The sequence below is a fragment of the Petaurus breviceps genome, unplaced genomic scaffold, assembly GCF_028583685.1.
Source record: "Petaurus breviceps papuanus isolate PSGF00001 unplaced genomic scaffold, PetGlider_PUasm1.0 90994, whole genome shotgun sequence".
In the NCBI taxonomy this organism is placed as follows: domain Eukaryota; kingdom Metazoa; phylum Chordata; class Mammalia; order Diprotodontia; family Petauridae; genus Petaurus; species Petaurus breviceps.
In genome coordinates this window covers 5438027-5454977 of record NW_027187393.1, presented here as the reverse complement: position 1 = coordinate 5454977, position 16951 = coordinate 5438027, and the positions used below count along the sequence as shown (strand labels likewise).

The window sequence follows — 16951 nt, the reverse complement described above, 5'->3', positions numbered from 1 at the left end:
AAAGTACATAATTAGAAACAGCTAGGGACTTAGTCATCCTCAAAGTACAGAAGAGCTGAATCTCCATGGTTAGTTGGAAGCTGTTGCCCATTTTCTGTGCAGTGCTGGTTTATGTTTATAAATGGACATGCTGTCTCCGTTGTTAAAATGTAAGCTGCTTTTTGGAGGGGCAGCACACTTCTGCAAGGCCAGCTACAGGGCAAATGGAGGCTGGAGGATTTCTTGAGCCTAGAAGTTTTGAGATGCAGTGGATGAAGCCTGTAGGATGTCTGACCCAAGTCCAGAATCAATAAGGCAAGCCTCAGAGGGATGACCTGTTCTCTCCACCCCCATAAAAAATGAAGCACATTAAACTCCTGTGTTCCACCAAGGGTGACATGGGCCCTATGAGTATTCCCAAGCACTTCTAACCAGGGAGTGATAGAAAAATCCAGTCTTTAAAAAGAAAAGAAAATAATGTAAATTCTCCAAGGGCAGGGATTATTTCACTTTTGCCTTCATATCCCCAGTATTTAGCCCAGTGCCTGGTTGGCACTTAATAAATGCTTATTGTCTGTTTTACTGATTAGTGAAGCCTAAACAGGAGCAATGAATATTCCTCCAATTAAATCATTCTTTATTTCTTTAAAAAGTATTTTGTAATTGTATTTATGTTAGTGTAATCATGGTTACCTTGACCCACACTGCCTGAAGGTTAGGTAATCTGTGGCACCCTTAAGGGTTCTGGGGATCTCTAGACTCTTTTGTCATTGGCTCCAGCCCCCACTGATGGTGTTCCCCCAATTCTAGGAGTTTCCCTGTATCCCAGTTTCACTTAACAGTCAGATTAATTTTTACAGAAGAATATTTACTTCACTGATATATTGAGAACAAATATACAAATTTACCCTTCTAATACCTGGGGGTATAATTCACACACAGACTTGACTTCATATTCTGGGGAGGGGATTAGTGAACATTTTAGCTCAGTTCCTTTCTAGCAAGGCCCCAAGTTCTAAGTCCAAAGCCTACCTTGATCTCAAGTCCCAGGCATTCTAGTTTCTCAGGACTTCTCTGCTAGGCTAGTGAGTATTCTACCTCCTACATCTAAAACCAAGGACAAACTCCAAGCCCATTTCTTGGGGGCCTTGGGACCTGAAAAGGGAGCATCAGTTCAGTTCGTAGTTCCCATACTTTGGGTGAAGATTCACCATCTCTCAACTCTGAGCGGGAAAGAGGGCAAGACTGTTTCAGTCTGGCAGTTTTAAAGGTATAGCCTGTTCCAGCTGGTCAGCCAGTTGAAGGGGCTATTCCCATTAAAATGGTAGAAGAATGGGGTGGCTAGGTGGCACAATGAATAGAGCACCTGCCCTAGAATCAGGAGGACCTGAATTCAAATCCAGCCTCAGACACAACACAAAGACTAGCTGTGTGACCATGGGCAAGTCACTTAACCCCAATTGTCCTACCTTCCCCCCTCCAAAAAAGCCAAAAAAAAAAATGGTAGAGGAACACAGGCTGTCTTCTTCCAGAATCAGGGTACCTCCTGTTAGGTGATCTGAGAATGCTCCAAAGCCATGATTACATTAATCTTTAGTGTGACTTGGTTGATTTACCTTTTTTTCTTCATTTCTGAATATGTTCTTCTCAGTCTCCTACTCAAAAGAGCAAAACCAGTTGACATAATTACCAATCTGACTGCACACACATTCCCTACCCATACGCCCCTACTTTCCCACTTCTCTAATGAATGGAAAGAAATGTATTTTCTTAGCTCTGTTCTAGATCCAAGTTTAGTCATTCAATTTGCATAGCAGTCAGTTTTGATAATTTTTCTTTCTTTTTTAAAAACACTTTTGTAATCATCATTTACGTTGTTTTCCTGGTTCGGCTTGTTCCACCCTGATTCAGTTCATGTTAGACCTTCCATACATTTCTGAATTCCTCATATTTGTCACTTCTTGCTGCACAGCAATAGTCCATTACATTCATATGCCACAATTCGTTTAGCCATTCCCCAGTCAAAGGGAATACACTCTATTTCAAGTTCTTTGTTCCTAAGAAATTTTAAGCAGCTTAAATATAAAAAGCCATATCAGAAAAAAAAATAGAAAGTAGAACTATCTAAACTATGATTAGGGGAAGAATTCATAAGTGATCACAGGAGACCAAACCAACCATTGCAATGAAATAAAATTAAAAGGTTTTTGCCTAAATGAAATCAACGTAGCTAGAAAAAAAATCTAGTAAGTAGGGGAAAATCTTTGCATCAGATATATCTGATAAATGTCTAATGTCCAAGGTATTTGACAAATTGAGATGTAGTAACTGTCTTCATAATATGAAGGTCTTTTGCATGGAAGAGGAATTAGCTTTATTCTTCTTGGCCTCACTGGGTAGAAGCTGAAGAGGTAGAGTTTCAGGGTACCATGTCAGGGAAAACTTCCCAACAATTAAGTAGAGCTGCTCAGAAATAGCATGGGTTGTTGTCCAAAGAAGTAGTTGAGCTACCCTCCTTAGACATCTCCAAGTGAAGGAAGGATGACCATTTGCCAGTTATATCTTAGGATGGATTTTTGAGTAACAGAATGATATAATGGACTTGGAATCAGGAAGATCTGGGTCAGAATCCAGATTTGAGCCTTTGTTGTGTGACAATGGAGCAGTCACTTAACATTTCTGAGCCTTAGTTTTGTCATCTGTATACTTAAGCACTGGCTTAAGCAGACTTGACTTTTCATTCTCATGCCTTTGTAATTTCTACTCAGATGGCATCCTAAGGGGAACAGAAATAAAGGGGATTGGGAAGAATTACCTAGAACTATACATGTAACAGAAATATTTTTAAATGATTAAACAAAGAACTAGAAACCAAGAGCATTTCCACTGTGTAGGGAATGGCTGAACAAATGATGGTATATTATCATAATGGAAGACTATTGAGCTGTAAGAAATGCTGAAGGGAAAGGTTTCAGAGAAACCTGGGAAGACTTGTATGAACTGATATGGAGTAAAGTGGGCAGAAAAAGGAGAACAATTTATATTCTAACCAACAGTGTAAAAATGAACCAGTTTGAAGTACTCTGCTCTATGCAAGTCATGATTCTAAATGACTGATGATGAAGGATCCTACCTATCTTCTGTCTGAGGTGAGGGGCTAACATGCAGAATGAGACACACATTTTTGGACATGGCCAATATGGGAATTTGTTTTGCTTGTCTATACTTACTTGTTACAAGTATTTTATTTTTATTTTTCCTGGGGGGGAGGGTGCAGTTTTCAGAAAAAAAGCATTGATAATTTTAAAATTTTAATTTAAAAAAGATTATTAATTTTGTGATGGGCAGGGTATTTAAAAAATTGAGAGACTGGATGCTAGAAAAGCATGCTCAGACATTGTGCCAGGCAGCTAAAGCAAAGAGGTATGATAAGGATCTCAGAACACACAAATTTCAAGTAGAGAATTACTTTGTAAGTGGCATAGGAGTAGTAGGCCACCTTTTCTCTTGGGTGTTTAGAGTGTGGTTCTAGTAGTGTGTGAGCTAATAATACTCAAGGCAAAACATACCCTAGGAATAGAGGGTGAACAGTGAACCTTTAATATGATGTGTGGGATCCCGGACTGGAAGGTAGACCAGGTTAATGCTGAAGACTTCTGAGGGCAACCCAGTTGGTCTTTGAACTCCAAAATTTTTCTGGTAATCAGTCATAGAACAACACAGAACAACAGTTGCTTAGGATTTTGAGTGGGGTGAGGGTAAGACTGTTTATTTCAACACTTTAGACTGTTATTGAGGAGGGAGTGATCAATAGTTGTCCTTTGCCAACGGCAGAAATGGCAATGCCAATGGCAAAGGGGAGAACATTGGTTCCCTTAACAAAAGTGAAGCTGTGAACTGAGTTGGGAATTTAGACCTCCATAAAAGTACCAGACTGTTAGTAGCTTGGGAGGTTTGAAATTTGTTTTAATGCTATATCTTTTCAATTCTAACTGCATGAAATAAATGTTCTTTAATCTATAATATGAGTGTCTTTTTCTTTCTGGTCATGTGAAGTTGTAAAGGAAATAAAACCTCTAAGGGGAAATGAAGGCAAATATAAGCCAATTTGTGCTACATTTATGAAATATACGGTAATTATATATTTTAAATTTTAGACTGAAGCAAATCAGAAACCTATATGAAGGCATAAGGAAGGTAGGATCCAGATGGGTCACAAGGGCACTCATCTGTCTACCCACCTGCATCAAGTACAGGTTCATCAGTATAGAGAAAGACTTTCTATATTTCAAACCTGTAACAGTAATGTAATTCGATCCCTTTGTATTGGCAAAGGTAACAGGTACTTAGCACTTAGTAATTAATCAAGTCTCTGTTAAAGAAACACATACATATATATTTTTTGAAGGACAGGTTATAATAATGTCAAGACTGACATGAACCAATGCTGAGTGAAGTGAGTAGAACCAGGAGAACATTGTACACAGTAACAGTTACATTGTGCAATGACTAGCTTGGATAGGCGTAGCTCTTCTAAGCAATGCAAGGATCTAAGACAACTCCAAAAGACTCATTATAGAAAATGTTATCCATATCCAGAAAAAAGAACTATGGAATATGAATGCAGATAGAAGCATACTATTTGCTCTCTCTCTTTTTTTTGTTTCTTCTTCCTTGTAGTTTCTTCTATTGGTTCTAATCTTTACAACATGACTAATGTGAAAATAAGTTTAATATGAAAGTATATGTAGAGCCTATATTAGATGGCACACTGTCTTGAAGTGGAAGGAAGTATGGGAAGGGAGAAAATTTGGAACTCAAAATCTTATGGAAGTAAGTGAATGTTGAAAACTAAAAATTAATTAATTTTTAAAAATAATGTCTGTGCCTTCAAGGGCACAGACTGACCTAATATAAGCATAACAGGATAAAGCTCCCTTAGCTTTGTTCAATTCCAGGTAAGAGTCAGAGTTAACTTTTACTTTGGAATAGTCAACCATGAAGCAAAGTACTATGTTATTCACAGTATATCACATTCAGACTCAGAATTAATCACTGGGAAAGTTTCCTGTTCCAAAAGGAAATAGCCCAATAAAGAAACTCAGCCAAGAGGAGCCTACTGTTGCATGTTTTCTTAACCTTCCCAGGCACAGATATCCATCCCCCTGTAGCAGTTCTCAGATCACACTTCCTTTGAGCAGAACATGGTATTTCCCTGAAATGGTAGATTATTGGCTTAATGACAATTCAGACAATCATGCTTGAAATCAAAATGCAGAATAGTATCAAATTACAGTTCCAAGAGTTGTTTTTCCCCTTACATCGTTGCAATAACAATGAACAATGAACATATATAAAGCTTTATCTTATTTATCCTTTCTTGTTTAAATCATCCTGGAGCAGAAATTAATCATTGGAGTTGCAGCTAGGTGGTGCAGTGAATAGAGCACCAGCCCTGTAGTCTGGAGAACCTGAGTTCAAATTCAGCCTCAGACACTTAACACTTACTAGCCATGTGACCTTGGGCAAGTCACTTAACCCCAATTGCCCTATCTCCCCCTCTCCAAGAAAAAAAAAACCAAAAAAGAAATTAATCATTGGAAATTAAAAACAATCACATTCTATGATTATACACATGCAATGAATGCATGATAGTTCATTTAAAAGCCAGAAAATGTTGGCTACTTTAAACTTTGAGGCTGACAAATATCCGTATCTGAAGGTATTTCATATTATTCCCTGAAGCAAAAATAAAATCTTTAAATCTGGGATCTGTCAATACTAAGATGAAAACATCACAACATTCTATCATCAACATTTCTCATAGAATTCATAAGTTTTGTGACCTTGCCAAGGCTGAAGATCCTGAAGACTAAAAATCTGGGAAGTCTCCAAAAAACTTCACCAATATTTACAAAGTCTGTGGAATTTTTCCAAAGTGTAAGTAATTATTATTATTCATTTTAAAAGTAAAATATACTCAATTAAATATTTGCCAGTCTGTTTTAATCATAACAATAACAGTCTCTTTCAGAAGAGGAGCTAATTTTCCAATGATACAATTGTATCACTCTCTGGGTATCTATTTTTCAAATTAAAAGCATTTCTTTTTTTTTTTTATTTTTAAGCAATCAGGGTTAAGTAACTTGCTCAAGGTTACACGGCCAGTTATTTCTGGGTGTGGTGCTGAGTGTCTGAGCCTGGGATTCGACCTCCAGGTCTTCTCAACACTGGAGCCGGTGCTCTTACTCGCTGTGCTACCTGGCCGCCCCAAAAGCATTTCTAATACAATGATTCCCCAAAAATCACAGTACAAGGAAAATTAGAAACCTAATAATAATATAATAACATAAATAAAATCATGGATTTAAAAAAATAACAACAATTTGGTTGAATGTATTTCCAAATCATCTTACAATAGAAAATCACTTCATCCATCTATGGACTTGGCATTCTATACTAATCACATTCAAAAACTGTAAAAAGAAAAAATTATATTTTCAATTCTTATGCATGCAGTTTCTAAACCATATTGTCCTAATGCAAAGTATTGTGAGAAGTAGCAAAAGGTTAAGTTTCCATAGGACTGCAAAAATTGCTGAAATGAGGCTACTGATAAAAGTAAGTTAGCAGACCAGGCTAACTTCTGCCTTGGGAAGAGTTGAGGCAGTAGCCTTGGGAAGAAGTTGGATTCCCAGTTCCCATAGAACTCCTAGATAATACTAAAAGTGAAATAAAATAAAATAAAAAGAAGCTGGCAATATCAGGTGGATTTGACCAATTAGAAAGCAGACAGCAGCCTTGGGACTTGCAAGCCCAGATAAGAACATATCTTGGTTAGGCTGGTGGTGGGGTCAGTATTTTGGGGTTGTTACTATGCTTGCTTAAGCATGAATATCATGTATTAATACATGAACCTCATGTATTATGCATATTATCTAACATAATTAGAGTCAGGGAGTGTCTGTACCAAACTACTGTATAAAACTTGCTTGGCTTTCATCTCCTGTATTCCTCCTTCCACAAGAAGAATGGAGTCCACTTTGGGTCAGAAGTGATCAACTCCTTTGGATTTCTCCCTAATAAATTTATTTTGCTAACAGATTTTTTGGTATCAACTGTGTTTTTGCTTTTCCAAGTTGGCATTTCCAATAGTATCAAGTATATTTTTTGTTAAGATCTGATCTACCTATACAGGGTCAAAAATCACAATTATTCTAATAGGAGAATGTATCTCACTTTAAATGAGGTCATATTATAATTTAGTTTAAAGACAAACATAATCAAATCAAATCTGGATTTTAATTACAAATGGTATCATTCAAAATCTTAATTTTCCAAGGAGCTTTAGCTGCCAGCACCTCAAATTACAGAGATCATTGCTTTCAATTAACTTTGTTCTAAAGATTTATAGGGTGGAGGTGGCTAGGTGAATAGAGTACCAGCCCTGAAGTCAGGAGGACCTGAGTTCAAATGATGCTTAATACTTACCAGCTGTGTGACCTTGGGCAAGTCACTTAACCCCAATTACCCTGCCCTCCCCCATCCAAAAAGCAAAAAAAAAAAAGATTTATGGTATGGTTGTCTTATCATCTCATCTCCTTTTTAAAAATATTTTAGCATTTGCAAAAATTTTCAGACCATAATTTGGAAATTTATAGCAAAGGTATTATATTTAAGTTACACATTTAGTTTCTAATTAGTGTACAATGCTACAAATTTCTATAAACCAGGAAAAAGATTTCCTTTCTTTGATTGTCTGACTTTATCTCTATAACCTGACCAGGACTGAAATGACAGAAAGAAAGTATTTTGCTATTTTTTTTCTTTTTTTCCTTTTTCCTGTTCAAAACTTTATCTCCTTCTGAAAGTAGGAAGTAGGAGACATCCTTCTTTATTGAAAAGGAGAGTTTAGTATCAAACTATAGAAAGCTAGGAGAGCTGTTTGAAGTATAAAGCTTCACTAATCTTCCCCACCATTCTAAACTCCTTGGCTGAAATTATGTTTTTTAAACTTGTCTTTATAGCTGGATGCATTTTCTCCTTAGAAATCTTCCAAGGTAGCAGAATCTAAAAAAGTACTGGACATGACACAAGTCAAAGGTTTTCCTAAGGAATTCATAGGAAGAGTAAAGAGGAAGAAAGGGGGATTCCCTAATGTAGGATTCCCTGCTGTCTGTATGAGTGTTCAGTCTCTTGTATGCCCAACCCTGAACAACAGTTTATTTTGACTAACACACATTCATTCAGAGTTGTCATAAGTAAATAGATGTAGGAAGGACTGATGTTGGGTAACTGGTTCATCAGGGTTGCTCAATTAACTAAACAGATCAGGCAAAACCAGACACCATACAAATATATGATAAAGGATTCCCTCCTGGCAGCTCATGTGGATCAAATGATGGCCCTTGCCTTTGAGTTTTGGATTACAATGCCATATTCATCAGGATAACAAGGCAACTACCACTAATATGTAATCACATACACCAATATTTGGTTTATTTTTAGTGGTCACGGGGTTTTGAGGAAAATGCAGAATATGGGGGGAAAAGACAGACAGAGACAAAAAAAGAGACAGAGAAATATGCTAGAGGACTACTGACCAAATTTAACGGATGGCAGATCTGTTCCTAGAGCTCTTGGTTGACCAATCCAAGAGGACTATTTATTTGCCAATAAGAGTGGCTAGGCTAGTTCTAACCCTACCTTGAGTAATTCCCTGGGTTAAGGTGTCATATACTTGCCTACAATATATAGAGTTCAAACAAAGTAACAAGGACTGTGTTCCACCTGAAGCCTCAGGTTACTTACCTGGTTCTCATTGTGCAGACTGATCTTACCTAGTTTGGTCCTGCCCTTCAGTTTGACTATCAGAGATCCCACTTCTGATACCATAAATTGTTGACTGAGAACAAAACTCAGAATTGAAATAATTTAGAAAGAAGTTTATTAAGTCATCTGGCAGAGGACGAAGACTAAAAAAAATGGTCTACCCCTCACCCCACTCACATAGAGTCTAGATATGTCATACATCATATAGGATTCAATCTTCAGATCCTCTGGAAGGTTTCTGGTCAACATAACCTGCAGTCCTGAGTTAAGCATTAAACACATCTGGTCTTGAAGCAACAGATCTGATCTCTCAGCCACAAAAGGCTAAGTTCAAACAATGGTAATAATGTTTTCCCACTGTATTACTGGGTCAAAGAGTATACACATTTTAATAGTTTTTTGAATGTAATTCCAAATTTCTTTCCAGAATAATTAGACCAGTTCATAGCTTCATTAACAGCATATTAACATAACTACTTTCCCACAGGTTCACCAACATTTGTCATTTTCCTTTTTTTGTCAAGTTTGCCAATCTGATGGATATGAGGTGGAAGGAATCTCAGAGTTGTTTTAATATGCATTTCTTTAATAATTAGTAATTTAGAGAATTTTTTCACTTGACTATTGACAGCCAGTATTTCTTCTTCTGAGAACTACCTGTTAATATCATTTAACCATTTATCAGTTGGAGAAGCGCTCTTATAAATTGGAATAAGTTCATATATATCTTAGAAATGAGACCTTTAACTAAGAAGTCTGCTACAAATATTTTTTTCCCATTTATCTCCTTTTACTTTTACTTGAATTGACTTTGTTTATACAGAAACTTGTTACTATTATGTAATCAAAATTGTTCATTGTATCTTTTGTGACCTCTCTACCTCTTGTATGATCATGAATTTTTTCCATATTCATAGATCTGATAGGTAATTTTTTTCCTTGTTCCTCTAATTTGTTTATAATGAATAAGTCATGTATCAGTTTGGAGCTTATCTTGGTATATGATGTGAGCTCATTTTGGTATATGGCATGAGATATTGGTCTATACCTAGTTTCTGTCAGAATAGATTGCTTTCCAGGTTTTCCAACAGTTTTTGTCAAATACCTCTCCCAATAACTAGTATCATTGGGTTTAACAGATATTAAGCTACTGTGCTCCTTTGTTTCTGTATATTATGTATCTAAATCTGTTCCACTAATCCAACCTTTCTATTTTTTTTTTAAAGCAATTGGGGTTAAGTAACTTGCTCAAGGTTACATGGTCAGTTATTTCTGGGTGTGGTGCTAAGTATCTGAGCCCATATTTGATCCCCAGGTCATCCCAACACTGGAGCCAGTGCTCTTCTTGCTAAGCCACCTGGCTGCCCCTAAGCAATTGGGGTTAAGTAACTTGCTCAAGGTTACATGGCCAGGTGTTTCTGGGTGGGCGCTGAGTGTCTGAACCCGGATTCGATCCCCCAGGTCATCCTGACACTGGAGCTGGTGCTCTTTACTCACTATGCTACCTGGCCACCCCCAACCTTTCTATTTCTTAATAAGTACTAAATTATTGTTGCTAATTACTGCTTTGCAATATAGTTTGAGATCTGGTGCTGCGAGACTTCTTTTCTCTCTACTTTTTTCCATTGATTACCTTGAGATTTTTTTTTACCATTTGTTTCTCTATATGAATTTTATTCTTTTTTCTAGTCATATAAAATATTTTTTTTGTTAATTCAGTTGTTATGGTACTGAATAAAATAATTAATTTAAGTAGCATTGATATTTTTATTATATTGACTCAGTCTATCCATGAGCAGTTAGTATATCTGCAATTATTTAGATCTGTCTTTATTTGTGCAAAGAGTGTTTTGTAGTTGTGTTTATATAGTTCCTATGTCTTTCTTGGCAGATAGACTCCCAAGTATTTTATATTGTTTGTAATTTTTTAAAATGGAATTTTTCTCTCTCCATGTCTCCTCATTGGATTTTCTTGGTAATATACAGAAACACTGATGATTTATGTAAGTTTATTTTACATCTTGAAACTTTGCTGAAGTTATTGTTTCAATTAATTTCTTGATTTTCTAGGGTTTTCTAAGAAGAGTCTTATCTACAAAAAGTGACATGGTTTTTCTTCTTATGCTTATTCCATCAATTTTTTCTTTTTTGTCTTATTGTTATTGCTAGCACATCTAGCATTATATTGAATAATAATGGTGATAATGAATGTCCTTGCTTTACCCCTGATCTTAGGAAAGACTTCTAGCTTATTCTGATTACAGATAATACCAGTTCTTGAGTTTTGTAAATATTTATCCATTTCGCTTTAAGTTATCAGTTTTGTTGGCATATAATTGGGCAAAAGAGCTCCTAACATAATTTCTTTTATTTCTTTTTCATTAGCTGTGAATTCACCTTTTTCATTTTTTGATAGAACTAATTTAATTTTCTTTAAAAAAAAAAACAAATTAACTAATGGTTTGTCTATTTTTTTGAATCTTTGAAAGACTAGCACCTAGCTTAAATTTTTTTTTTGCCTTTTGGAGGGCAATTGGGGTTAAGTAACTTGCCCAAGGTTACATGGCTGGTTTTTTTATGTGGATGTTAAGCGTCTGAGGCCAGAACCGAACTCAGGTCCTCCCGACTCCGGGGCCAGTGCTTTACTCACTGCACCACCTAGCTGCCCCTAGCTTAAATTATTAATTCAATTTTTTGCTTTAAAAATTCTTAATATCTTCATTGATTTTGTTTAAGAGTTTTAATTTACTGATTTTCTGGACTTTTTTTTAGTTTTATTTTTATTTCATTGATTTGCTCTTTCTTTTATTAATGAATGTGTTTACAGATATAAAATTTCCCCTAAGGACAACTTTGGTAGTATCCTAAAAATTTTAGCATGTTATCTCAGTATTGTAACTATCTTTAATGATATTGTAACTATCTTTAATGAAATTACTGATTGTTTCTATGGTTTGTTCTTTGACCCAACCATTCTTAGTATTAAGTTATTTAATTTTAAGTTGTTTCTCCAGTTAATTTTTTATTGTTTCTCTGATGATTCTTTATTGAATATAACTTATTGCATTATGGTTCATAAAAGTTGTATTTAATATGTCTGCTTTTCTGCATTCATTTATAAGGATTTTATACCCTATTACATGGTCAGTTTTTTGTGAAAGGGCCATTCATAGCTGAAAAATATGCATTTCCCTTTTTAAATTTCTATTAAAAAACATCCAGAGGTTTATCATTTTAACTTTTCTAAAATTCTATTGAAGTTCTTTGCTTTTTTTGTGGGGTTTTTTTTGTTAGGTTTATCTAGGTCTAAGAGCCATAAATTGAACTCTTATAGGCTTATAATATACATAGTATACAGTATAATACAAGTATATAATAAGCAGTTATTGGCTTACTATCTATTTTTCCTTGCAACTTATTTAAATTTTACTTTAAGCATTGATATGCTATGTCAGTGGTGGGGGACCTGGGTTCTTGAGGTCATTTGCTCTGTGAAGTTTGGAATGAGTCAAAGGGCCACACTTGGGGAGGGCCACATATGACCTAGGGGTCACAGGTTCCCAACACCTGTATTATGTCATTTGGTACATATGTGTTTATTATTGATATTAATTCATTCTTTATATACTTTTAAGAAAAATTCTGTTTCCCTGTTTATTTCTTTTAATTAAATTTATTTTTGCTGAAATCATTATTGGTATCCCTGGCTTTTTTTTTTTACATCATCTGAAGCATAATAGACTTTGCTCCAGTCTCAGGTTTTAACTCTGTGTGCTTCTTTCTTATTTAAGTGTGTTTCTTGCAAGCAACATATTGTTTGATTCTTCTTACTAATCCATTCAGCTATCCTTTTCCTATTTATGGGCAAGTTCATTCTACTCAAACATCACAATTAGGAATGAGATGTTCTATTTCTCTATAATCTATTCCCTTATATTTTTCTTTATCTTTGTTTTGTTTCCCTTCTTTATAAAGAAGAAGAGGATGGTGAGAAAGAATGAACTCAGCACCAGTGCTCTAGGTTTGTTGCAATCTGCTTCTCTTTCCTTGTTCCTCTTTTTGTTTTAACCTTTTCTAAAACCAAAATACAAGTTCTTCTCTTGTCTTCTCCTCTCCTCTCTTTCTTTTAGTTTTCATTCATTTTGTGAGGGATAATTTGCAGTGAAGTTTCCCCATTCTGAAAAGTCAAATCTAGAGTGGCTTCAGCATCCACTAGGCCTAAGTTTAGAGGTCACCTGACCTTGCAGGAATCTGGGACTTAGAGCGATGGAGACCCTCCCCAGTGCCACCTCAGCACAATATATGCCAAATAAGGAAAGAAGTACTTTCTCAAATGTGCATTGGATGGTCTACTGTTTCCTTGTTCCAGTACTTGAGGTAGATTGCCGCGCTTAGATTGTACACCTAACTTCCAGCCAATGGAAGAAAAGGATCAGGAGAGGGGTAGGGAAGAATTCCATGTTAGGGCTTTATAACTTCGCCATTTCTTTTTGTAAATTGCTTCTCCTCCCTGACCATTTGTCAGGAGGGTGGCCCTTTCTCAAGATCATAAATAAACCATTCTTTTCTGCTTCCTACCTTGAGAAACCTCTGAGTATTATTTGGGTAAGGATTTCTGTTGCATACAGTTTTAGAGTGCACACAGTTTTTTATAAGATTTTGAGTTTCAAATTTTTTTTCCTCTCTCCCTTCCATCCTCCTTACCCAAGACAGCAAGTAATCTGATACATGTTATAAGTGTACAATCATGTTAAACATATTTCCATATGAGTCATGTTGTAAATCTTTCTTTTGCTTTAAGCCCCTTTTTGAAATCTGCCCTCATTACTAGAGTTTCTTTTGTATAAAACTACCTTTTCACTTAATCTGCACTCTGTCTCCTGCCTCCATTTCCTTTTCCTTTTCTTTTCCCTATTTGGTGAAATGTTTTTCTACACTCAGTTGTATGTGTGTGTATTCTTTCCTCCTTTAACTGTTCAAATGAGAGTGAGATTCAAGTGTCACCCATTCCACTGCCCTCCTTCTTCCCTGTTAATATAGACTCCTACTTGTTTACCCAATTAAATGACACAATTTTCCCCATTCTCTTCTCCTATCCTACCTTTCCTTCCCTTCCCATTCTTCTTTTAAGATCATCAAAATGTAACAAAACCACTCCTAGAAACTCTGCCTAATTAGACTTCCTCTCTGATCCCTGATGATGAGTTCTGAGGAAATGCTTCTCTCCTCTCTCTATATTTGAATGTAAACATCCTATCCTTGTTTAGTCCCTTATGATTGTTCACTTGTAATTACTTTTTTTACATTTGTCTTTTCTCCTGTGTTTGAATTTCAAAATATTTACTTATCTCTGATATTTTCATCAGGAATGATGGAGAGTACTCTATTTCATTAAAAATCCATTTTCCCACTTGTAAATTTCTACTCAGTTTTACTGGGCAAATTATTCTTGGTTGTAAACTTTTTTGTCTTCTGAAATATTGTATTCTAAGCTCTTTGCTCTATGATGCTGGTAACTGCTGAATGTTATTTGATCTTGAAGTGGTTTCTTGTTGCTTCATTTCTTTTTTTTTTTCATTTCTTTTTTGCTTGCAGTATTTTTTCTCTGATTTGCAAGCTCTGGGTTGTGGCTATGATGTTCCTGGAAATTTTCATTTTGGGGTTTCTTTCAGGTGAATTCTCTCTCAATTTCTACTTTGTCTTCTGGTTCAATAAATTCAATAAATATTTATTAAGTGCCTATTATATGCCAAGAACTGTGCTAAGTGCTAGAAATACAACAAGCAGGAAATGACAACCCTTGCCCTCAAGGAGCTTATAGTCTGATGGGGGAGACAATATACAAACAGATGTATACAAAGCAAGGTACATAGATGATATAATAGAAATTATAGAGATAATTAACAGAGGGAAGACACTGGAATTTAGAGGGGTTGGGGAAGGTTTTTGTTTTTTTTTTGGGGGGGGGGTTACTGAATACTTTTATTCTGCACATAGAAGCCACTAAGGATCTGGCCTGGGGGCTCATTGGGGCTGCATCACAAGTGTATGGCTTCACATATCAACACCAGGGTTGGGGGTAAGAACAGGTCGCTCTATCCCAGTCACAGGATGACAAGGGTCTGCTGACAGAGAGCCAGATGATCAGGAAGTTTCTGGTGTAAAGACAGTTCTAACCAAGCAGTGAGAACATCACAGAAAGCTGGAGGGGGGAGGGAAGTTAAGCAGCAGAGGCCCCTGCCCCCAAAACAAAACTGATCTAGTACTGGTGCTGCCCATTCTTAGGACAGGAGCTGACTTCTACAGAGGTGCCTGGCGCCTGCGATCTCTTGGGCCTCCTGGCCACAGAGCTTACTTGGCCTGAGGGTTTCTGAAGTTCCGTCCAGCATATTTAGCCTTGTTGCCCAGCTCTTCCTCAATTTTGAGAAGCTGGTTATACTTGGCCAGACGCTCAGATCGGCAGGGGGCACCAGTCTTGATCTGCCCAGTGCAGAGACCCACCACCAGGTCTACAATGAAGGTATCTTCAGTCTCCCCAGAACAATGGGAAACCATTACCCCCCACCCATTGGACTGGGACAGCTTGCACGCCTGGAGAGATTCGGTCACAGAGCCAATCTGGTTCACTTTGAGTAGGAAGCAGTTGCAGGCTTTCATTCACAGCCTTTTCAATGGGCTTGGGATTGGTCACTGTGAGGTCATCCCCTACCACCTGGATGCCTGCAGTAGCCGTGAAGTTCTTCCAAGCTTCCCAATCATCCTGGTCAAAAGGATCTTCAATAGACACCACTGGATAGTCCTTGATGAAGCTCTTGTAGAGGTCTCCAACCTCAGAGGGGAGATGTATCTGCTGGGATCATCAGGAGACTTGAAGTCCAAGTCATATTTCCCAGAGCAGAAGAATTCTGAGGCAGCAACATCCATGCCAATTACGACCTTATCAGTATAGCCAGCCTTACTAATAGCATTCTTTAGCCGGTCCAGAGCTTTTTTATTCTCCAGGATGTTTGGAGCAAAACTGCCCTCATCCCCAACGTTGGTGGCGTTCTGTCCATATTTCTGCTTAATCACACTCTTCAGGTTGTGGTAGACCTCAGCTCCAATGCCCATGGCCTCCTTAAAGGTTGCTGCTCCAACAGGGAGGATCATGAACTCCTGCATAGCCAGCTTGTTACCAGCATGGGAGCCACCATTGATCACGTTGAAGGCTGGAACTGGCAGGATGACTTCATCATTGCCTGCAAGGTCAGCAATGTGGTGGTACAGGGAGACACCTTTCTCAGCAGCTCTGGCCTTACAAACAGCCAGAAACACTCCCAATATGGCATTTGCACCAAATTTAGATTTATTCTCAGTGCCATCCATCTCTATCATTAATTTGTCAATCTTCTCCTGCTCCACAACATTCAGTTTCTTGCTAATCAGGGTTGGGGAAATAGTTTTATTGATGTGCTCAACCGTTTTTGAGACACCTTTCCCCATGTAGCGGGTCTTATCATTGTCTCAGAGCTCCAAGGCTTCATGGATACCAGTAGAAGCACCTCTGGGCACAGCAGCTCGGAACTGACCTTTTTCAGTGTAGAGATCAATTTCAACAGTGGGGTTTCCACGAGAGTCGAAGATCTCTCTTGCCTGGATCTTGTAAATAGACATGTTGAGTTTCTGGTTAGGGGTTCCTCTGCTGGGCTCAGAGAACAGAGACCGAGGGACCAAGCTACACCAAGAGGGAGCATTAAATTGGCGAGCTCACCCCAGGGAACACCTCCTTCTCCTCCAGTGGCTCCTCCTCCTTTCGGGGAAGGTTTTTTGTAGGAGGTAGAATTTTAATTGTGACTTATAGTAAGTCATGGAATCCAGTAGCTGGATTGGAGGAGGGAGAGCATTCCAGGTACAGGGGTCAGACAGAGAGAAGGTTTGGAGCTGAGAGATAGAATGTCTTGTTCATGAAACAGTCAGGAGATCAGTGTCACTGGATATAAGACTAGGCCTTTGGGAGTAAGGTGCGAGAAGACTAGAAAGGTAGAAGACTTCTAAAAATTCTGGTTAGTTTTCTTTTATGATTTGTTGAAATTTGATGTCTAGCCTCTTTTTTTTGTTCATGGCTATTAAGTTGCTCATTGTTTCTTAAATTCTTTCTTCC

At 37.3% G+C, this 16951-nt stretch overlaps 1 pseudogene; it reads right to left on the bottom strand.

The window, feature by feature from the left end:
* Positions 1–14959: 14959 nt before the first annotated feature.
* Positions 14960–16629, bottom strand: LOC138153403 (alpha-enolase pseudogene; annotated as a pseudogene).
* Positions 16630–16951: the final 322 nt, after the last annotated feature.